At 36.7% G+C, this 24,962-nt stretch overlaps 1 pseudogene; it reads right to left on the bottom strand.

Annotated features, from left to right (window-relative positions):
- Positions 1–12,953: 12,953 nt before the first annotated feature.
- LOC140166168 (patched domain-containing protein 3-like) lies at positions 12,954–24,953 on the bottom strand (annotated as a pseudogene).
- Positions 24,954–24,962: the final 9 nt, after the last annotated feature.

Raw genomic sequence — 24,962 nt, 5'->3', positions numbered from 1 at the left:
TAGCTCTGATTTAAGAGCTCACTTGTTAAATTTGGTTGAGAATTAAAGAAACTGATCTTAACCCCAAAATCAAAAGTTGCACTTTCATGTTCTTAATGGAAAGCACGGCTCTAGTTTTAATGTGCTTATCAATGGAAGCACGGCGCTAGTTCTTGTTCGAGAACGCTTTGTTTACAAATTAATAGGACATGTAATGGTACAAAACTGCAACTTTTGAACTTGTCTCTTCCGTGGGTTTTGGATCATTGTGGCTTTATTTCTTGACCAATTTTAACGAATGAGGTCTTATATCCAAGCTAAAAGATGCACCTATTGGCATCTGGTTCAAATTATGACATAATTTTATCCGCCTTTGCTTAGGATATACAAGGGTAAAAACTGGTACCTTAATTCTTTGACTTGCTATACATTTCAGACCCAGGATTTCAGAGCTATTTCAGGGCCAACCCCAATTTGTAACTAAAGTAACTGTTCATAAAGTTCTTCTGCCGGTCAGCATTCCAAGACTTAACTTTACGAAGGGTTCCTGTAGTGAATCCCTATTATACGAACGGTAGCCTTCGTAAGCAAGTTTGGTGAAATGGAACTTGCGACTCTTTGTAAGTTACGGACGATTTTAAGACTTACAAACAAAGCTTATAAAGTTTAGTGAGTGGACCCCTGGTCTAATTAAATGATTTATCCTCTGTTAATTAATACGTACTAAGTTGGTCTGAATAAATGATGAAAAACAACACCAAGAAATGCAGGCTAGCTATGTGCAACAAAATTAAAATAATTGATATATATCTTTATTAAATACAAAAGATTCCATACTTTCATTGATACTGAACAGTGTTATTATATTTTAAGCTTTAAAAAACTTCGATGATTACATTTAACTTGATAGCCCGTTTTTTGAATAATGGCCATTATTTAAGGGGGGGGGGGGGTTAGTGGGGTTTTTTTTAGATGTTTATTTTTAATCAGCCTGTTTCTATAACATTCTTCAGGTCTAATAACAGTGCTTGAAATATGCCAAACCTTCAGAGATCAAGAGCCATTTGAGACCACTTTGAAATGTATAGGATCTCGTCAATTTTCATGGGCCAGAACTTGAAATTTTAAACATGTTTGTTACACTGGTCCACATTTTGTGATACTATGGACCACAATGGCCTCATCCCAATGGCATTGTTCAATAACCTCAATGAAACAAACATAGTGCAAAAATTTGACCTCAAGTTGCAGAGTACGAGTTTGTGTACCCAATTTTTCAAATGTCATTCAATGAATGTACAAATGTATTAAGGTTATAGAACTGTGCCCTGATAGATGAATATGTAGTGGATCACTGTGTTTGTAAGACTTCAGACTTGCAAATCAACAATAGATAATGCTGTGGATTGATGTTGAAATCAGCATGAGTCCATCTTACTGTCTTTGGTGACAAAATGTCACAGGCCCTGCGTGATTTTCACAAAGCTTTTGGTCAGAGGGTCTGCCTTATTTCAAACACCACATAATAGCTTAAGTTGTAGGACTAACACAAGATTCAGCCTATTCACCAAGTCTTTGCTCCACCAAAACACAAAATGTTTAAAAAACATTTTAAAAAGAATTTTTGAAAATGATATAATGGGCTACTTCTATAGAAGACATGACCTTAAAATCTCCCACACAGGGGGTGTAGATTTCAAATGGAGTCATTCATTCAGGTATAAGCCCCATTTGAAATTCACACTCCCTGTGTGGAAGATTAAGGCCATGTCTTCCATGACAGGTGTCTGGAATAGCTGAATGACATCAAATATTGGTTTCTGAAAGGTTTCAAAAATATTTCAAAATATTTTGCATTAAAACATGATTACAGTATATTTTTGTTAATATGACAAACAATTACTGTATTTTTTTATATTAAAATATCATCATTACAAGTGTTTCTATCAACATTTCTGATATGTTTGAACAATGTTACAAACATATTTGAAAATGTTTGATCAGTACACAACGATAATTGACCCAAAGAGAACCGATTCAGAATTACCAAATGTGTAACTCTTTTTTAAATCCACCATATTGGCCTGTCACACATGGGGAGTGAAATAGTGTATCTCCTGCATTTATCGGTTATGCTGTGAAATTGAATGACGATTTACATCTTCACGCGGGGGTCGACTGCAGACGACATGTTTCAAAAAAATTTTAAAAATTCAAAAATTTCAGAAATGTAAATTTTCATGACCATATTTGGAATCAGCATCAAAACTTGTACTTTTTCCGTTGAAGCGCATGGCTAGCATGCAGAGCATTAAGCTTGTACCACAACACATTGGACATAGATAGAACACAAGTTTTATAAGAATAAACCATACATTTGAATTTTTATTAGTGGTGCACACATCAAAATAATCAGTAGGTACACTATTTTGCCCTCCATGAGTGAAATGCTAAAACATGGCAGAGTTGGTACTCTTTTGGGTCAAATCTCTATGCAGGTATACCAGAAAAAAATGGAAGCCAATTAACATTATAAACATGATCCTCTTTTTAATCCCCAAAAGAAAATCTTTTGTTTATGGTATGTACATACTTTATTTAGTATACTCCTGTACAAAAAAATCCCACCCATGCTAACTACAGTGCAGTTCCAGAAGAAAGATTTGCTTGTTTGATTATTTATCAAAATGGTTGTCGGTCGCTCTGTGCAGAGACACACTGGGTCCTGATGGGACCAGGCTGCATTTGGTAAGAGTTGATAAACAAATTGTCAATGATATTTTGTGAATTTAAAATTAAAATGTTTTTGTTTCTTGGTTGAGTTGTGAAAAAAGTACATTACTACAAAGTAAAGATATATACCGTGTTACGTAATATCGTGCAGAATATCGCGCAGTTTTAACAAGAGGCAAAGAAGGTAATTTTTTTTGGTCAGGAGTATACTTAATGTTTTCTTACAAGTTAAGTAGTACTAGTAATATTTTTTTACAAGTAGGGTCTGTTTCAGGGGTTCTCAATTGCTTGTGGGCCACGGAGGGCCAAACAAATGTCAAAGCCCTGTGTTTGATGGCCAAATACTTTTTTTTTTTCACTATGCACAGTTTAGAGCTGCTCTTGGGCCAACCACCATTGGTCCGCGAGCTGAATCAGGCCTGCTGGCCACCTAATGAGACCCCTGCCCTATGGAGATTACAATATGTCACCACACCAAGGGAACATGGAAAGTCTTTCAAAAATCAGTCATACCACAGGCTAGACTTGAGGAAAATAATTCTTCCATATATGCCCATATCATACAGTAGTAACGAGTGTAGCATCTGTTATTGACGTACTTCCATCACTTGGTCCGAAAAAGTGATTGCCCATATTGACTGCTCAGTATTAGAAGTGAGTAAGTGCAATAGCTATCATGTGTAGATGAGGACAATATACTGTGCCATTGCCAAATGTTCACGGGGCAGCTATTACACCTACCCACTTCAAGTATCTGGCATGGCCTAAGTATCAAACCGCTACCAGTTGGCTTCAAGTCCAAGACAACTTGAAGCTATGTCTTGAGCCCTGTTGCTGGTAGCGTTGTACATTTGCTACCAGCATTTAATGACTAGCGACTTTTATGTCACTCGCTCCGACTACTAGATGATATGGGCATAACCTTGATAACGATGACACGTTACAATCTATACCATTTTTCATCTTGATGTGGCAGTGATATCAGCGCACATTTTATTAGGCACAGCTTCAAGAAGCTAGCAGACACTCAAAGTGCTGGCGTACACACGTACACATTTAAAGAGCCGCATAGATGCGCATATGAAACAGCTGCCTCAATGCGTTACGTCACTGCCACATCAGGGTGAAAAATATCATATATCATCATCATTATTCTGATGGGCTATTCCGTTTTTATTCCACACACCACCAATGGAACACTTGCGCTTAATCTTTCACACAGGGAGTATGTCTTTCAAATTGAGTTGCCTGAATTGAGTCCATATTTGAAGTTTACACCCCCTGTGTGAGAGACTAGTGTTGTGTCTTCCATAGAGGGTGTATAGATCTCAAATGGTATTCGCTGTTGTAGTGCAGGTTAGAATATGACCGTTGCTAGGTCAACTGGCTCACGCTTTCTTTGTTACGAACCACTGATCGAAATGATCACAACACAAAGCCTACGGCATATCAAAATTCGGAACAGGTGTATGAGCCCAGGCTTAAACCAGTAACCAATGGTTACTAACGTGCACTATGACAGTGAATAGCCCGATACTGCATATTATTAATAGCAGCTTAATAAATACTAATATCACATTCTATAATACACACAACATATCAAACATGCATAATCCCAGTACATTTGATTTATTCAAGATCACCACTTCAAAAATGCATTGCTAAGGCACAATTGGTATCATTTTTATCTTGCTTATTTTGGTTTACACAGCTTTTACTAAAGAGTTGCATTGATCAAAAATTATAAAACATATTGGACAGAGTTTACATTAATACAAAACATTATAAGCTTACTTCTTGGGTAAATATCAAATTATAGGATGGGTGTGCAGTAAAACCATCTTAGAGATGACTTTAACATCTCATATCTCATATCTACAGAAAGTGTAAAAAGAATCATTATAAAATCATCAATATTTATTTATAGAGTAAAAACAGGACTTAGGAATACTTTATCTACTAACATAATTACAAACTTGGCCCTTTTCAACAAAGCCACATGTTTACATGAGATTGGTGTGAAAAACAGTGCAAAATATACATACTTGGACCTATGTAAAACACTAGTCATATGCATAGCATTAAAATAGTACTTAGACAGGTGAAAACATCATTCAGTAATTTATGGAACAAAATATTTTTTCCAAACTGCTCCACAAGTAATTGATTATTAAGCATACCCAGCAAACACAAAAACGTTTTAAAAACGTTTTAAATACGTTATATTTTGGCTGTTGGTTTAGGTAAAACGCGTTTTAATAACATTAAAATGTCGGGTTATATAAAGGTCATGATAACGCTTTTAAAACGTTTTGTATGAAAAACACACTACAACAATATTTTTAAATGTTTTCAAAAAATGTTATTGTAAACTATTTTTGCAAACATTTTTGCCAAATATTGTCATGATTGTGTCAATACTTAAATAACATTATGTTAAAATATTTGAACCCAGCAAACACAGAAATGTTCTTAAAATGTTTTTTCAAAACCTTTTAATAACATTTAAATGTCGGGTTATATAAAGGTCATGAAAAGGTTTTTTATATGTTATTATACAGCTTTTGGGCAAACATTTTTTTAAAATATTTTTCGCTCTTCCCAAATAACATTCTGTTTAGAATGTTTTGTATCAAGTTTTCAAGAATGTTATTGGAATGTTATTAAAACGTTTTTATATCCTTTATCTAACCCGACATTTAAACGTTTTCTGTAAAACATTTTTGTTTGCTGAGCAGTAGATTATCAAAAAATGTTTTTAAGGTTATGAAAACGTTTTATACTCTTAATATACCCTTTATATAACCCGACATTTAAACGTTTTCTGGCAACCTTTTATAACCTTTTGCGAATGATGTCGAAAACGTTTTGTGTTTGCTGGGTAGACCACCTTGGAAACACAGGGTGCTCATTTAGGGAGCGGCACTGATTAAGTTTTGGTGGTCCTCTGTAGCTTCGGTCACTCCCTGCTCTCATCTCCTCCTACTGACCAAAGATGCAGGCAGTGGTTGATCCAAATTGGCAGTTTATTGGCTCATTTGATCCCACGGTAGTTTAAGAAAAGGAAAGCAAGTTTCTGCAAATTTCCCTCTTAGTCTTAATATGGATCTTAAAATGTCTCAAGTAAAATGATAAAGAATGCTTTACTATATTTGCATTAACATTGCTTTGGAAATATACCGTATTGTGATCACTGTATAATAATGAAACACTGACAACTAGTGGTCCCTTTGTTTTATATATCGCGGGGGTTGTGATCAAATTTTTTGCAATGCCAAGCTGTTTTTTTGCCATTTTCCCTTACTGCCATGCTTGATAAATCAGTACCGGTATATCACTGTTTACAGTAATCTGGTAGCCACCGCGGTAATCAATATGATATGATTGACATGGTTTTGCGACAAAATGGTCCCACTTGATACAAAATCATTTGGTCAAAGTCAAATACTATATCATAAGACCACTGTGTTTAACCAAATACTAAATTGACATTTGGTCAGACATTGTTTGTTTTTTGATATGTACAGTGCACTAATGAACCATGCATATCCACACCCAGCTTTGGTTTTTAAAGTTATATTCATTTTTCAGCGATATCAAGTTTTATGAAATATTTTACTACTTTGCTGGATAACTGACATTGATAGGTCATTTCATGATCAATATTTCATAAAATGTTACAGATAACTCAGTATGTGGGTATTCTAAAGTCTCATGTTGGCTTTCACAGGTTCAGCATGGTTTCAGAATTCTCCTACCTTGCTTGGGAAAGAATTGTGATAACAAAATACCAATTCTTGCTACTTAAAGTCTCGAAGAAAGAATAAAAGTATGTACATGTGCACACAATGTCAATATGACAATTTGTTTTTGCATTCAATGCTTGTTCCGAAGACCAAAATCTTGTATTTTCTTAATTTGTGGGTGCTTTGATTTGCCAAATCAGTGAATGCTCACTTGGTATCATAATATTTAAAACCATTCTTTACTTCATTCTGAAATCATTAAGGAACCATGCACTAAACATGTGACCAATTGGAACAGGCCATACTAAAATTAGAACCAGTTCTGCCTGGTCAAAACTGGCTGCAACTCTAGGCATTGCACGCACAGAATCCCTGACCAAAATACAATTTTTGACTTTTGTCATATTCTAACTTCATTATAGAAACAACTTGGATTTTCGTTTGTTCGATAATTCAATCACTTTGTTCGATATGACTGAAAACAAGTGGGCAAAGGTCAAAGGTTTTCGATGTAGCAGTGTAATTTTGATAGTTAAAGTTTCTCCTGACAGTGCACCCTAACCCACTTTTGTGCTTAAAGATTATATATCTACTATTTACTTAGTAATATCTAGTATTTGCTGAAGTTGTAACTCTTTTCAACTTATCTTGTCAAAAGGCAAAAGATGAATTGTTCGTTATCGAAAAGCTTATCGTCTATCTCGCCTCATTGCATAAAACCCAAGTGGAAATTTACCTGAAATTTGGTGACCTGTTTTCCACAGATAGCTATCAATCATGAGCATCAGCGTCACTTAAGTGTCAAATTTTGCACATTTAGTGACGTAAATCGGACCACAGACTTTACAGTATGATTATGAATGTCACCATTTACTGGTATAACCACAATATTTACTTCTTCTCTGATGAAAACAAGATCACGCTTGAAGTTAGTGCTGGGCAAGGCAAAATTTTGTTACATTTTCTAAAAATTCATTTCAATTCCAGCCGAGAAACTTCACAGCTACCTCGCTGTAATTTCTAGTATTATGTTAAGGTTAAAACTTTTGTGACAAACAATTTCCATGTAGGGATATTTTTCTTCAATTTTTACCCTTTGACTTATTGTCATCATCTGTTAGCATATGCAGGGTGTGGGATCTCCCCCACCCGACAAGTTCAAACTAGTTTTAGCAATTGTCATTTTTGACATTGTGAACATCATTAACACCTGAATGGTGCAGACTGTTTTTTGATTAACACATCGGATGAACTTGTCTCTAAAACCAAAAGGTTGTAATTTTTGATGACTTGAACAGCATTCATTAACATCTGAATGGTGAGGAATGTTATCCATTAGTGAAGACCAGTTTGAGCAACTTTGTTTTGATTAACGCATATAAGGACACATTTTCGTCACAAAAAAGTGGTCACTTTTGACGACTTGAATAGAAACAAACATTTCCTCTGAGCTTTGCCCCATCACCTACTATTAGTATACTCCCTTGTCCCCCAGTTCCACTTGTGCACAGTGGAACATTATGCCGTACCAGCCAGAATGCAAGTGAAAGTTCTCTGGTACTGAATTTATTATTGTACTGTTTGTACATAATAATGAACATGGTTATACAATGAAATAATCGGATTACATTCATGATATGATAAAACAATGGGGAAAAAGTACAAGAATAATGCTGGCCTAAAATAAATAATACATCATTGTAAAATACTTAAGTACAATTAGGTTTATATAAAACAAGATTGTACAAAAACTTCGATGTACATAATTCAAGGGCTAAGAACCACAAAGACTTAACTCCAATGAGAGCTCAAAACCACATTGCCGTATCTTCATGTAACTACAATGGATTTACTTCTTCATTGTTCCTTGTGGTAATGCCATTACATTGGAGCTACCTCTTTGTGGTTCAAGCCCTCAAATATTGATACAAAATGTAGTTGAATGTATGAATTGAAAGTAAATATTATCAAAGAAAACATGATACAAGTTTGCTGATCACAAAATGGTTGACTTAACACCATAACATCATTACATTGGAGCTACCTCTTTGTGGTTCAAGCCCTCAAAATATTTATATAAAATGTAGTTGAATGTATGATTTGAAAGTAAATATTATCAAAGAAACATGTGATACAAGTTTGCTGATCACAAAAATATGGTTAGACTTAACACCATATCATACTAAGCAATCTTAAGGAGCATAGTATTTATTTGTGACACAATTTCTGTCCTTATCGGAAAGCAATTGACAGAATCTGATAGGTCACTATAGTCAGTCTACTCTGAAGTACAAAGTACCGACGCGGACGCACACATCGTGCCGACTTTGAAGGCACGCATACCTGCAGTAGAGACACAGCCCTGCGCGATGTTTACACGCGCGTTGTTACTTTGTACAGAGTGGACAGACTGTAGCATATATGGACTCTGTTATGTCACTTATGTTGGACAAAATGGTGTACCTCTGGATAACTGAACCAAGCGCCTAGTAAACTTTAATATTAAAGGGGGGTAACCCTATCAGTTTAGGATATGGATTGTCTTCAAACTTACATACAATTTCAAATATTGTCCCCTTTATGCATCTATGGGAGAAAACGAGAACATTTTCAGCATAAAAGTAAATAATTAGCACAATTAGCAAGCCAATACGTTGGTACGCATGCATTGCATTGTGGTCCGGCATCCAGAAACTACACTCCCGTCGAGTGCTTCGCCATACCACTACGCCCATCATTCTTGTGACAAAATATCTCATTCTTTTTATTTTAATTTGACCCTGATACATTTCCTTTTAATTTTGTATATTATCATCACGTACATTTTACACTTATCTTTTATTTTAGGGTTTGTTTTAATGAAAAAAGTGTGTTTTTTCATAATATTTCTAATTAATTAATTAATTAATTAATTAATTTTATAGGGGGGGGGACATTTTTTCTCATATTTTTTTTCATATTCCTTGTATCATACTTAACAAGATAAGGTCTTGTTTTGTATTTATTTCATCCCTTATGTATTTCTTTATTTTAGTTTTAAGCGTTTATTATTATAGCGCCCTCATTTTTTCGGACCTATTTCCGTTCGTGCGAATTGGCAGGGAGTAATACTGGCTCTTATTCACGGAATCATTTTTTCCTACCCAGAATGTCGAAGGTGGTTACCAGTATAGCCTGTTTGTTTCTTGATTTCTCCGAAAATACATCAAATTGGATCGTCAAATTTCAGGATGGTAATGAGAAAAATATAATCTATTAAATGATACCAAAAACTCATCAACAATGAGAAAAATCGGGGGGATGATGCTGTCGATCGGGTCACGGACCTTTAAGTGTCTGTGCCTCTTTACATTCTACATATGATGCATTGTGGTGGTCACATCTTACGGATGAAATCGAGACTCAACCGGCGGTCAACCGCCGGTTTTGGGCGGTTCCATTCGGTTCCTATTGTTCTAAACAATGGAAACCGGACGGTACCGCCCGGAATCGACTGTGAGTTTTGATTTCATCCCTTAGCGGCAATCACACACACATACTAAAAACATGCACACACCTTTGTTACATACATGCCAGTAATTACTGTTTTGGGCCTTAATCTGTAGATAATTGCTAGAGGTACACTATTTAAGTCCTCAACGTGACAATTCAATATGGTGGACTGATTTATCATTATGACACAGACACTCCATACTCCCTGGTCTAACTTTTTTGGGGTGAAATGTAACTGTTTGATTTTGATCATTTAAAACTTGCATGAATCACATTCTAGCAAGAATTTTGCCAAACACATACTCCCCATACTTATAGAAGTGTTTGCCAGAAATGCTAGTAGGCCCTCTACAAAATTTTTTGATAAATTATGCAGGTCTTAGGCCCATCTCAGCAGAGACCGAAGACACTCATATTGCATGTCTTAAAACACCATATGAAATAGGCACATCAGCATTTCACAACAACCTCAACAAAACAAAAAAAGGAAGCAAAATATCGCCAATTCCAATCACAGCTATACAACCCTTGAACTGTGGATGACGATATTTGCGTGCAATTTGTGACACCATATTTCGCTACACAAATGTGATCGGTCACTTGATAGATAAACCTTATCAATTTGTGATGACCTTTTCTCATGTTGTGTCAATGTTTGTTCTCTTCAAAATCAAGATAACAAGTTTGACAGAATGATCCTATTTAAAAAGCTGATCAGTGAATACACAATTGTACAAAGCCTGAACAACGATTATTGTGAAATAAGTAGGAATGATGATGCAATGGTTCCAATGCTGTGTGTTGAAGGTACTGCATTACATACATGTCCACGTGGCCTTATTCTGTTTAACATTTTGTTCAAGAAAAGACACTGAGACACATGGATATTCAAGATCTTTCCATCACATGTTAGAGCCCCCAGAAAAGTGGAAGATGCACCAAAGGCAAAGTTCATGTGTAGAAATACTACCAAAAGAATGAAGTGCTTAGGCATTAGACACAAATCAGTTCGATCTTTCGATCAACTATCGATGCTTGGTCGATCCTTATTATTTATGAAATCAATTAATTGGCCATTATTAATTGTGATAACATATAAATCTTTGCCTGTATTGATATTGAAAAGTTAAGTTTAGCATTAATTCTGATTAATTAGTTGTTAGTTCATTAATGACAAGCATCGAAGCAGCATCGACGGTCGATCCAAAGATCGAACAAATTTGTTTCTGGTGCCTTACAGCAGGCACTCACATAAGGTTTAGACCACATAGGGTATAATGTTTTGCAGAATCCTTAACGTTAGACCTTGCGAGTATGTATGCAACGTCAAGCATGTGCATAGAACCTTATGCAAAATAATGCATGCTGGATGTAATACACATATTTTGTAATAAGAATTAGGCAAAACATTATAGCATATGGTCTGACTGAGCAAAAGTAACTCCAGAAAAAGGTGGGACCAACCCCTGGTTTAGACTATTTGATTGCAAAGTTTGAAAATCAACCAAGGTTGATGTTTGAAGACTTATTCTGAAATGCACCATCAATATCCAGTATCCACTGATTGAACATGACTTATATGTACTATAATTAAAGACCGAATTAAAAAGACTAGTTTGCGTCTGACGTCAGGGCAATGGCGCGGCGTGATTGGTTGCTGACCTGCGCAGTATGGCATTTTTGGTCTGGTTGACAGGAAACTAGTCATTGTAATTCTGTCTTCAATTATAACAGCAATACACAACTGGAATCATGTGACATGTGTAGTACAAAAAATGGGCGAATAAATGTGATGTGATCAAGCAAAATGAATCAGATGTTGGGAATATTGATTTTGAGATGTAGCCAATAATAGTATACAAATTCCTTTTTATTTTATTGTTCTGAGCAACACTAAAATGGCCATATCTCTGGAACCGTAGGTCTAATTATGATGGGGTTTTCAGCAAATTAAAGCTCTGAGAAGGGCTCATGTAATGAAATTGAAACAGAATTTTGATTTTGATCGACACCAGACTCATTTTGCTTGATCGCATCACCTATATCAAGTTCAGTCGTGAGTGACGTAAGTGCATATTTCGCTGGTCGCAATATCAGATAGTCTGTCTTGCAGAGTGTACATGGAGTACTATACTAGGGCAGGTTGTCAGCAAGCTTGCAGCGCAACCACAAAAAAGCATTGACGTCACACTACCAAACTTGAAGTGAAACAGAGTACAGTTATGATAGTACCTTCTGAATGATGAGCCACAAACAACCAGTTTTCAAACAACTTGCATGTTATTGTCAATGAAAATCACACACAAATTTAATGAGGAAATCTGGCAAGTGAAAATCGCACATGAATAAGCACATAAAAACGCACAATGAACAGAGACAAGACGGATGGCAAATGATCACTCACAAGTGCAACAAGAAAAGCTGTACTGCCAAATGAATCATGTGATTGTTAAAGGAGGATTTCGTGATCCTAGCATCCTCTTTTTTATGACATTTTTCAGTAGATATCCACGAAAAAAGCTTATTCCCAAAATGTCAGTTGATTCCGATTTTGCGTTTGCGAGTTATGCATGATTATGTGTATTACACATGCTCCATAGACCATGTGTTGTAATTTTGTTCTGGTATACCAGAACGAAATTCAAATTTCACGATATCTTTGCCAAACGAATAAATCTGCAAGAATTTTTTTGTATATAAACATTATGTAGCTGGAGGTTTCCAGTGATATAAAAATCTCAACTTTTTTTGAGAAAAGTGGGGGGATGATGCTGTGGATCACGAAATGCCCTTTTAAGATGGTACTACACCCCTTGATAAATTTTGTGACTAATTTTGCATTTTTCTCAAGTTATATTACAGGGGCAATGAATCCAATTACTTCACTGAAACTTCAGTGATTCAAGACAAGTGGTTCATTATATGTGTTAAGAAATGAGGTACTTATCTTATCATAAATAATGTACCGCTTGTCTTGTTTTACTGAAATTCCAGTGTAGTAACTGGATTCCTTGCCCCTATAATATACATAACTTTTGTTACCAGTGTGTTATTATTTTTTGAGAAAAATGACAAAATAGTCACAAATTTATCAAAGGGGGTAATACCACCTTAATGTGATGATAATGTGAAATAGAAATATTCCCCCATATTGGTGAAATGAACAAAATCTTAATAATACAAGAGTTGCAACAAGATATCAAAGCCAGAAGTCAAATGCTTTAACTTCAAATTGGTTAATATCATTCATATATTGTGCTCCCCTCTTTTCATCCATGCAAACCCAGAGCCCACCTCAACCACAACAACTTAAGAATAAACCTTTTCAGTAGCTGTTTGAAAATCTTGGGAAATTCAGAAAGATGTCACCCACATCAGCACATTAGATGAGCGTCACTATGGACCACAATAGCCTCATCCCAATGGCATAGTCCAATAACCCAATTACATAATCATAGTGCAAAATTTGACCTCAAGTTGCAGAGTAAGAGTTTTTGTACCCAAATCTTCAAAGGTCATTCAATGAATGTACAAATGTATTGGGGTTTAAGAACTGTGCCCCTGATGATGAGCATGTTATGGATCCTAGTGCGTGGTATGATTGTTCATGTACACATTGCTTTTATTTGAGTCTAAAAAACAAAATATGTCTCAAAGCCCATGGCAGTTTCACAAACGAATGCGGTTTTAGTTTTTTGTTGTTGTTTATTTTGTAATTTTTTTAAACTTAATTTTGAATTACAATTTCATTTACAAGTGTACACAGCATAAAATTGTGGTTGATTTACATATTTAAAGTACAAATATCAATTGTTTTAGACCTAAACAATGCGAGTATCGAATCAAGTAAATTTTTTCTTCAAATATGTCTCAGAATTTGATGATTTTACAGTCAAAAACTAAATAATATGATGAGAAAAATAAACGTGTGCAGCGGCTTTGAGACATAAGTGTTTTTTGTTTTTGTTTGGCCTGACAGCATTTTAAACTGTGTGGTCGAAAAAAGGTTTAAAATCGCCAAAAAATAATTGAATTGTGGGATAATTGGTTGAATATAATTTGATATAGTTTTTTAGTAAAAGTTCTCCTGAAAAGATCTATTGTGTCACCAATGCAGGAATCAATTGTGATTCTTGCAAAGGAATCATTTGATTCTTGCAAATTAATTTGTGTAGTACTTTTGTACTAAATTTGCAAGAATCACTTTTGATTCACATGAGAATCAATTCTTGATTCTTATGTAACACTGCTATGATACAATTTGACCCCTTTACCCTTATTGCCCCCTTCTCCCCTACCCAGTGATAATACAATGCTGATTGGGTGTTAGTACATAATACACTCTGGCAATATGCAGCATGACATGTTTATTTTGTTACCCTGGCAAAAATTGGATAACATCAATATTTTTTTTCTTTTTGTTCTTTTTTTTTTTAAACAAACTCTTTTTTATCTAGATGATAATTTGTATATACACAATATCGGCAAACAAAATACATGCCATTGTATTTACAAACAAAAGGAGGAAAATGGTAGCGGCCAACATGGCAACATGATAAAATGAAATGTGTGAGTTTGCGACCAAACCAGCTGGCCAGTTGTTCTTCTCACACGTCAGTTTCCCGAGCGTGTAAAAAGTTTTCAAGTATTACCTTTTCAAGTTCTTCACGAGTATAATCTACATATATCATGCAAGGGAAAACAAAGAGTAAACAAACAGAAAATAAGAAAATTAGTTGGGTATAATGAAACGAAACAAAAGACAGCTTTGTCTAGATGAGTATGACATGACAACACAAGGTCATTTTGCGATAATCCGAACAAAAATTAAGTTTACTTTTGTTCTAGATATCCACAGGTAAAATTTATTTATAGTAATTGTAAACAACTTGAAAATTGTGACGTAGGCATATCATCGGGTAAAGTCCAGGGCATTGAGGTCTATGAACCTACGAACGACTAATAAAAGGTCTGATGCCACAATTTTAACATTACATGGCAAAATTAGATGACAGATTCCTTGTGTTATCATGGCATTTTTAAAAGCATCGTAATTAAAATGAAGAAAGCACATATTAATTGGTAACAAAACAAGTCAGGACTGGTAGGAAAGGTTGCTAAATTAAGGGAGCCCAAGCGTGATTCAGCATTCAAGAGATTTTGTGAGTTTGCGGGTATAATTCATAGCCACATAGCCGAGTATTAGGCTGTAGGTTTCCTGCAACACTCAGTTTAATGTGCGACAATTTAAATGTCCACGTCATCACACACGCAATTCTCATCATGTATACCTGCGTCTTACCTATGCGTAATTGTACCCACATGATGCAGATCGGACAAGAAATTGTGCTCAAATTTGAGTAGTTTTTCTGATTTTTGTTTTCAAACAGTTCGTCCCATAACCATAATTTTTATTTTGCTATTTTAAAGTATACAACAATGACCTCAACATAATTATGTGGAAACAAAACAAAGAATTTGTAAGTTATGAAGAGTTTAAGCAATATTTTGAAAAAATTTTCCATAGAAGCCTTTTGTAAAATTTTGGAAAAACAACATTTTTGGAATTTTTTTTGCTTAAAATCTGACTCCTTAACCCTCCCTTTTTTATTTCAAATTTGTTATCAGCACATAGGGTAAAGCGGGGCATTAAGTACCATGGGGCATTAAGTACCACCCAATAAACAAGTAATTATTATGCATATTAGGGAATCCTGACCATTATTTTAAATATGCCTTGATTTTTCCTGTGGAAAAACAGGTCTATCTAGTGAAACCAATAATAACAGAAACAAGTAGGCCTATTAAACAAAAGTCAGGTATGATGAAAACTAAAAATGGTGGTCCCTAATGCCCCGCTTTACCCTACATGTATAAAAATACAACATCTATGAACAAATTATATCACACTTGGGGCCCCTTAAAATCACTTCATCATAATTAAAAACTAGAAGGCACACAATAATTAGTAACAAAAACAATGGGCAGGATTAGGATGGCAAAGGTAGCTAAATTAAAGTCACTCCAAGCAGCAAAAAATGTCAAAACATCTACTTAATGAATGCACTCTGAAAACTAACAATTTACAACCTAGCATTTATTTGTTTGCCAAGTTAAGATTTCTATCAAGAATTCAAGATAGTAAAAGTAAGCCCCATCCGAAAAGCTGATGAAGCCTTCCTTTACTTCTCTATGAAATATCAGCACTTTAATGCAGAAAACAGTGATCGTAAAATGGAAATACCAACTTTTAAAACCGTTTTTGGTTCTAGAACCACTTGTAGATTCCACATAGAAAACAAGAGTTTTATTTCAAGATGTCTAAACTTTAAAAGTTAAAAGTTTTGTTGTTTTAAAATGTTATTGAAGATTTTAGCCAACAGAAATTAAACTGCCCTAAATTGCAGCACTACTTTGCATTGCATCATGTTTTTGCATGTATCACAGGTGACATGTTGAGTTTTAAATCAAGTAACAAAAATTAAGTTACATCAGTATAACAACATAGGCCTATAACTTCAACTGAGAAGTTACTTGATACACTTTCTGTCAAATGTTTTAATCCTGAGAAAAGTATTTCCAACTTCTATAGTGTTTTTGCATAATTTCAAAGAAAGTCTGCACTACAGAAAAAACTAAATGTCAGGATTCAAAATCCCACGCTATCAGACTATTTATAGGTTTGACACATTCAAGCCTTGATTTAGGAAATTTTAATCAATATGGCAAGATCTGCAATTCAAATAAATACAGTTTGGCAATATTCCAGTCATTTCAGACATAATGACACTTGGCTATAATTAGATTTAGACAATTATGAAAGATCTGTGATTTTGTTTTTGATTGTTGGTTCAAAACAATGATTTATGATGCAAAGAATTAGTGGTTATATTATAAGGTAAAATCTTGATTATTTGACTCAAATTCAGTTTTGGTAAAATGCTTTCATATCTTTCTTTGAAGATGTGCACTTGTACAGTGGGTTTAAGCCAGGTATAGATTTGTACAGAGATTCTTTGCAAAAGTGAATTGTTTTTAGGCCTAAACAGAGAGAAAAACAACAAACTGGACAATGTCACCTGAACAAAGGAAAATATGATTTCAGCAAAGTTTATTTAATCAAGCGCTGGATAAAGATCTCTTTTGTGTGCTTAAATGGAATCTATCATATCAAATGGTTCAAGTTTGTGTCAAAAAGGTCAGTAGGACAACAAGCTGGCACACACCTGATAACACATGCATATCAGCCTCCATTTAGGTGTAATTAGGTGTTTTACCCAAAATGCACCTCCAAATTGGGCTATTCCATTTAAAATGTGCACTACCCCTGTTGAAGACGTTAGAAATATGTTTCACAGGGGTAGTATGAATTTCAAATGGAATAAACACACTAGGCAGCTCCAATACACCCTCAGAGAAAGATTCAACCTGAATCTTCCACAGGAGGGCAAGTTTCAAATAGAATTGGCTAATAGGCCTATGCTTATTTCATTTGAAATTCATACTCCCCCTGTAGAAAATATCTCCAAAATCTTCCAAAGAGGGAGTTTTGATTTTAGATCAGCACAGTGTCGCTCTAGAGTGCTGGGAATGTTCTGCAAAATGCAACTTGCATACATCCAAGTGATAAATGACATATTAAACTGCTGCAAAAAGACATGTGCTCTTGGCCGGATTTGAACCAGCAACCTTCTAATTTCTACAGACTGTTTGACCACTACGACACAAGTGCCGTGTGAACAATGAAGTGTTGAATTAAATTTTTACATCGTTGATTAATTGTCCCATTCCTACATGTAGAGGATTGCATCTGAACGATATAGTACTATATTTATACCGTTCTGATACAATTGACTAGGAAAACAACCAACAATGGTCTTCACTCTTAGACGGTAAGATTTAATCCAACACTTCTATGTTCACTCAGTGCTCATGGCTTAAGTGATTAAGGCGATGGACGCCAATGCGAAGGTCCAGGGTTTGCATCCGGCTGAGAGCACATGTCTTTCTTCAGCATTTCTATACACCAGCTACACCAGGTAGCATAAACCTTGTGCAATACCTTGAAACTAGTAAAAGAAGTATAAAAATAAGGAAGAAATAGGATTTGTACAATTTAGTTGGGATAAAACAAATATTAGTTAAACACTAGATACAACAGCATCAATAAATTCACCAGGTTGTTTACCATAAATAAGTGGCATGGCCTTTGGATCCCACTCTTCTAGTTGTGCTTCAGCATCTCTTGCTTCCTTTTCTTTTCTCTTCGCTTTATCTGGCACTTGCGGCATACACCTACCAAGGAACGACAGACATACTGGTAGCAGAATTAGTCCATGAGCTGCACCAAATACCATGACTAAAAATAGAGTCTTGAAGAAAGTTCTAAAGATGTAGACTGGTGCTGTAGATAATACCGATATTGCAATGATTGATGAAAGCGCCCCCTGGAGGATAGGCATACCTAGACTATGTAGGGCGGAAATTGCACGTTTGTTCGGATCTTCGTCTGGAGCAATAACAAAGGCGTATGTTATGTGCGCGGAGAAGTCCACACTGAATCCTATGCATAGGATAATGTTCACCATGGAGATGGCGTCGAGTGTTACGCCCCACATGGACATGTAGCCGATTACGGCGGCATCTATTGAAATCACGCAGAGCGTCACCCAGATTGCACAGATCGGGTGCGGGATTAACACGCATGCGATGAAGAACATGCACACCATGGCGATTCCTAAAGTTTGCATTGTGTTGTTGATTACCCCGACGTACTGATCAAAAACTACAAAGGAGGGATGAAAAGTTAACAACGGGAAGTGCGATTCGGCGCCTTTCTTCCGAAACTCCAACATCATGCTTCTCTCTCGTAGAGCTGTGTCTACATTCTTTGTGGTGACAAGGAATCTCGACGAGCTAATACCCCAGTGTGTTACATTGTATTTATCTACAGTATCATTTTTAAATACAATATCTAGTTTATATCTTGAATTTCTTGGGTCGGCTAAGAACTCATTTTTGAGCGTCGATATAAAAGTTTCTTTAGCAAGATTTGATGTGCCAAGTTTTTCTTTTAAAAATGCAGTATAGTCCCGTATCCACGACACTGTGAGATCCGCGCCCCACGTATACTCCCCATCTTCAAACAACTGCGCCAATTGTTCAATTTCTACTTGTATATTTTCTTCCCAATAGGGGACTTCATCTAAAAATATCACACTAACAGGTGGTCCGTACCTTCTGAAATATGTATCTTCCAAATCGTAATAATGCCACGCTGGCGAGTTATCCATGGCTAGATTTTTAAATCTTATGCCTTCTTGGATTCTTGTGCAGCCTATTAGCGCACCGGCCACGTACCCAAAATAACAAATAATGACGATCGCTTTGACGTACGGTCTCATGAGAAATGGTCCGTAGTAGAGTCGGAAAAACTTCATCACACGATGTTCTAAATCAATTTTCTTATTGACAGCGCGATTTTTCAGTGATCGACCTCCAGCGCAGAAAATTCTGTATAATTTGTTATACTGTGATATTCCTTCTTCGCGAGATTCTACTTTTAAACCCAACAAGCAATGACGATTTTCAAATTCCCGTTTGCCGATTAACGCCATACACGCACCGTAGAAAGTGATCTGATAGAAGTAGACAAATACCATGGCAACACCAGCGTAGGTACAGAACATGCTGACGCCAGGAAGCACGGATACTGGCACCGATGATAAGCGCAAGGATGTCGGTTATATTGGTAATGGTGATGGATACGGCAGCCGGAGAAAGTACTTGTCATCGCGTGATTCGACTGATGCGTGTAATGGATGCTGACGCCATGCTGCGATCATGATGAACATGTTGTCCACACCAACACCTGAAAAAAGTAGGGGACAATGTTAGTCTAAAATATCTTTTAAAGATGCAATATTTTAACTATCACTGTTGTTTATTTGGCTATTCTATTTAAAATCCACACAACCCCTGTAGAAGATTTCACTACCATTACAATTCCAGTTACTCCTCATGTTTCACCCAGCTGGAAATATTTGCGCATTTTCAGTTTTATATTAAATTCAATTTTGTTTGTAATTCCAAAATCTTTCACACCGTTTACACTTTTTATGGATGCAAATGGCTGGATCTGACTTTGGCCCCGGCCAGGGCTGCTGCTTATTAGTAATGGCATGGACAGGCGACCAGTGGACGCATACACCTTTTCTTTTCTTTTAACCTTCAAGTTTGTCTTGCATGCGCTACACAAATAGTCAACCTGGTACATACATTTTGTGGTGTTTTGGCGGTTAAATCTATCATTCTTTGGACACATGGAACTCCTTGGGATGGTGCTGAATAACCCTAACTCCCTCAGGATGGTTTTGCAGAAGGTACCCTATGTGTTGCCCATCCCGCATAAAGGGGAGGCACCCAGACTAGAGTTTTGTATCAAGGTGTGGTCAGGTTAGGACTAACCAATGCTGTGAGGTTAGGCCTAACCTCAGGCTCACCGCACTCTACGAAACCCTACCATATACGTACCTCACCTTCAGCGGGGTTGGGTGGGCAACACATATGGCACCTCTGACCAAACCACTGTGGGAGTTTTAACCCCATGAGAACTACCTGCCGATTGGCCAAAATGAATATTATGTCCAATTTTGAACCAATCAAGGAGGGTATTAATAAGATCGTCTGCAAATGCAAGTTTGACCATAACTAGTTTAAAGCTTAGACATAATTGGCAATTGAAATGAGCATTTCAAGTTATCAACCAATCAGAAATGCTGTTAGATGACCAGTAGTGTCCAGGGGTTAAAAAATGTGCTATCTACTTACCAAGTATCAAGAAAGGCATCAAAGACACCACTTCGTTGTACTTCATCCCATAAAAACTCAACAGCCCAATAGGCGATATGATGGAAATGGCTGCCGACATGACACCAAGGAACCCCAACCATGGCTTACTCAGAACCCAATCACGCATAATACAAGAGAACACTGCAAACAAGATCATCATGATAAACGTGGTAGCAAATCGCGGTATAACCCTATGCGTGGCTTCATTGACTTCGCTGGCAAGCGATGTGGATACTACTCGGTCGATCTTCAGAAGAGTAGTCTTGTTTTTGTAATCCTCTGTTACTTTCATAAATACCTCATCCTCCCACTTGTGCGCAAGATCCATATACTCGGGTGTGGATTTTATAGTGTAGAATAATAATATATGGTTGGCACTTTTGACAGCTTCTTCAGAGTCATCATAGAATTCTACTCCACCTAAATTTGGTCCGAGGAAGAGCTGTTGAACAATTGTTGGAACGCCTCCTCCAAGAAAAGCAGCCATTTGGTCTTTGCTAGCGCCTTGTAAGCCATCTGTATTAAACCCAGGAGGAATATCTTGTGGAAGACCAGATGGGAAATCTCCAGTATTAAACCCAGGAGGGATATCTTGTGGAAGACCAGGTGGGAAATCTTCATTGGCTTGTGCACCAGCTAACTGTTTATAGGCAGCCAGTTGAGCTGGATCCATGTTTGCGGGATTGATACTGGATTGGTTCAGCTTATTCCCAAGACCGGCGTTAGGCGGGACTCCAGCGTTAGGTAGGACTCCAACTTGTGATCTATCCCCACCGTTCTGTTGTTGCTGCATGAGCGCCAACAAGTCTGCATTACTCCCTGGATTAGGGTAACCAGCAGGAATGTTAAACGGCAAGGGAATTTCTATATTCACGATAGGATACGTCATGTTGTACACCCCAGTTCTAAAACTCTCATTGTGGTTCTCAAAGAATACTATGATAGGGTTAGGAACACATTGACCCAACCATCTCATACACAGATCATCCTCAAACGTGGTGTCATTCCCCGGAACAGGTGTGGAGCGAATCAATCTATCCAGATTAAGCACGTCTGCCATGTATTCTGGATGCTCTGGGTCCAAGATGTTACCCCCATCAAGCCTACTTAAAATGAGGCGCCTCTACCAAGGAATAAATCCAATTAGCGATTTGGTAGGAACTCCTCATCTTCACGTCCGCTCATAAATATTTGTTCCGCAGTCTTCAAGTCCACCCGACCCATGCTATTAACTGGCGTAAATAGGTACTCCACATCATCTTCTATTGTGAGCTGGGTCAGTCCAAAGCATAAAACGAAAAGGATGCAAAGGGGGCATATAAGAAATGGGAGTGGTTTCGTGCGATCAGTCCGCCTAGTTTACCAAACAGGCTACTGATGAACTTATCCACATAATCTAGTTTCTTCATGATGGAAGTTGAGACACACTGGTTGCTTTCAAAAGTAACTTTGATGTGGACGATGTGTCATTTACTGCTACCTTAGTGAGCTGTTACTGGGATTTGTTGGCTTCAGTTGCACTAGTACTCTCTGCTCCATATAATGACCGGTATGATTTCAGTAGTAGAGGATTGGTTCAATGCAACAGGTTTCCTTGTGCACCTACAGGTAAACACACACAAAAATATACAAGATTAGAAAATGCTGAAGTTTTCCATATTTTAGCTGCTGGGTACAGTTAAAAAGAAAAGTGAGACAATAACAATTAATAGTCTTAAAGAAGTATTTTGTGATCCTAGCATCATCTTTTTAAGACATTTGTCAGTAGATATCTATGAAAAAAGCATCTTCTCAAAATTTCAGTCGATTCTGACTTTGTGTTTGCCAGTTATGCATGATTACGTATTACACTGCTCCATAGACCACTGTGTTGTAATTTCGTTCTGGTACACCAGAACTATTTTTGCTAAACGAATTAATCTGCAAGATTTGGTACATAAACATTATGCAGCCAGAGGTTTCCAGTGGTATAAAAATCTCAACTTTTTTGGAGGAAAGTAGGGGATGAGGCTGTGGATCACGAAATGCCCCTTTAAATTGGAATCAAACTTATTATTCCCAAGGAAAAGATTATATCAGTTTTTGCTCAGTATTGCATTCAAATACAGGGAAAGAAAAGTGTATATAGCCTATTTAATATACAAAATGTAGCTGATCAAGCTGATTGTCACCAAAAGATATACTCATTATGATCAGGACAGAGACACATCTGACCAAAGCTCGACCAATCACAGAGGGATTAACAACAGTGGTACTGTAATACCGGACGATGCACTCGTAGAAGTACTATAGACCACTTGACATCATTGTTTATCAACAAAGGTGAGGGGCTGGTCTATTGATATGCTTGAATAAACCGCTACACTGTTCAATGGCTCTCTTGTACTACAGTGGTGGGCGATTTAAAATGCACATGCCCTGAGCAAACTACAATGCGTACGCACACTGCGAAGAACAATGGAAATTGCAATAATTCGCGTGCATACTGCCGGGTAATGACGTCACATGTCAAGTGGTCTATAATATAATGTTATCTTATAAAGTGTAGACATGAACTGACTTTGATTCATAAAATACAGATGTGAAGTTGATTCTCAGTTGATCCTCACCAAAAGACACTTATCAGAATGGTATGATTCCAACAACAGATTTGAACTATCATGTACTTCAACTTTGATTCCCATGACCCACTCTATGTGAATCTTGAAGGAATTACAAATACTAGTGAAATTTACCAATATGTACGAACATATGGAAAAGTTTTCCTATGAAAGTCTCTTTAAATAAATTATACTCGACTCCAGTGTGTGCACGCTGTGTGTACAGAGGCGTTCGAGGTCAGTGCACAATGCATACATTACCACACAACACACTGAGCAGGGCTGTACGGAAGAGGGTATGGTTTTTCCTACGGTACGACGGCATTTTGTAACCAATCAGATTCCTTTTTAGAGAGTAGAATCTGGCAAAGTATTTCTAGAAAATACCGTTTGAGCCAAGTCAATCGGACTGACTATTATCAAGTGAGGGCCGTCTATAGCACGCTACTTTAATGACACGGGGTGCATGTCAGTGTATTTCACGCAGTAAATCAGTGAGAGTTTGGGAATACCTCGCGGTGTTTAGTGCTCCTGTACGACGAGGTCTTTCATCAGATTTCCTTTAAAATCGGGGAAAGGAAAGTTTAATATATACATGAGACAATTAAGAGTGAGCCAAAAAATAAAAGACATTCCCTTTATAATAATTGAAGTTGAAAGAGAAAAAAGACAATTTTCTCCCATTGCTTAACTATGGGACCCCTTTTATTTGAGCAAAAGAGACTACTTTTCCATATGAATCAAAGTTGTTCACATTTTAACATGAATTTCAAGATATGTATTGTATAGCAGCAAATTGATGACACATAGAACATAGAATATATGTGGGAAAACAAATTAAACACCCACTGGCCACTGGCCATAATTGATAAAGCCGTGAAAAAATAACCCAGTGAAAATATCCCACTAAGCACACATAATTATATGAAACGTGTTTTCTCCAACAGTAAAGCAGTCTGTTGTCAAAATCTGATATAATTTTCCTAACAATGCAAGTAATGCACTGCAGGTTATTGCTTGAAAGTTGAATAGTACTTTACACTGCCACTACTAGTTTAACTCCCGGGTTAGTATAATCATGCTATTACTAGTCTTGATGCCACAAACTGCATAAAAATCCCTTGGAGCTGTGGAGCTGAGCTTCAAATCAAGTGGATTTTTCCACTGCATATGGTTTTATTAAAGAATACATAATACAATGGTTTTTACCCATAACTATAAGTATATTGATGCTGCAAGTTTGGTGTAACAAATGGAATGGGTATACACCAATACCACCACAACAGATATGATTATAACATTACAACTTGTGCAAAGCAAGCAAATTCATACATTTTTGAATAAATTGCCAGCAGTGCAAAACAACCCAATCAATGGTCACTATTCTGTTGCTAAGAAATTGAGCAGAGAAGTTCCCGATAAGATTGAATCTGGTACTAACTTACCAAACCAAAACTTTGCCCAAAACTTGGAACCAACCTGTGCCAGCACCTGAGCCAACCAAACCAGAGGTGTACCTCACGTCCAATCATGAGTCCAAAGACTGAGCCCCGTCCACAAA

The sequence above is a fragment of the Amphiura filiformis genome, chromosome 12, assembly GCF_039555335.1.
Source record: "Amphiura filiformis chromosome 12, Afil_fr2py, whole genome shotgun sequence".
NCBI lineage: Eukaryota > Metazoa > Echinodermata > Ophiuroidea > Amphilepidida > Amphiuridae > Amphiura > Amphiura filiformis.
This window is presented reverse-complemented; position numbering and strand designations above follow the sequence as displayed.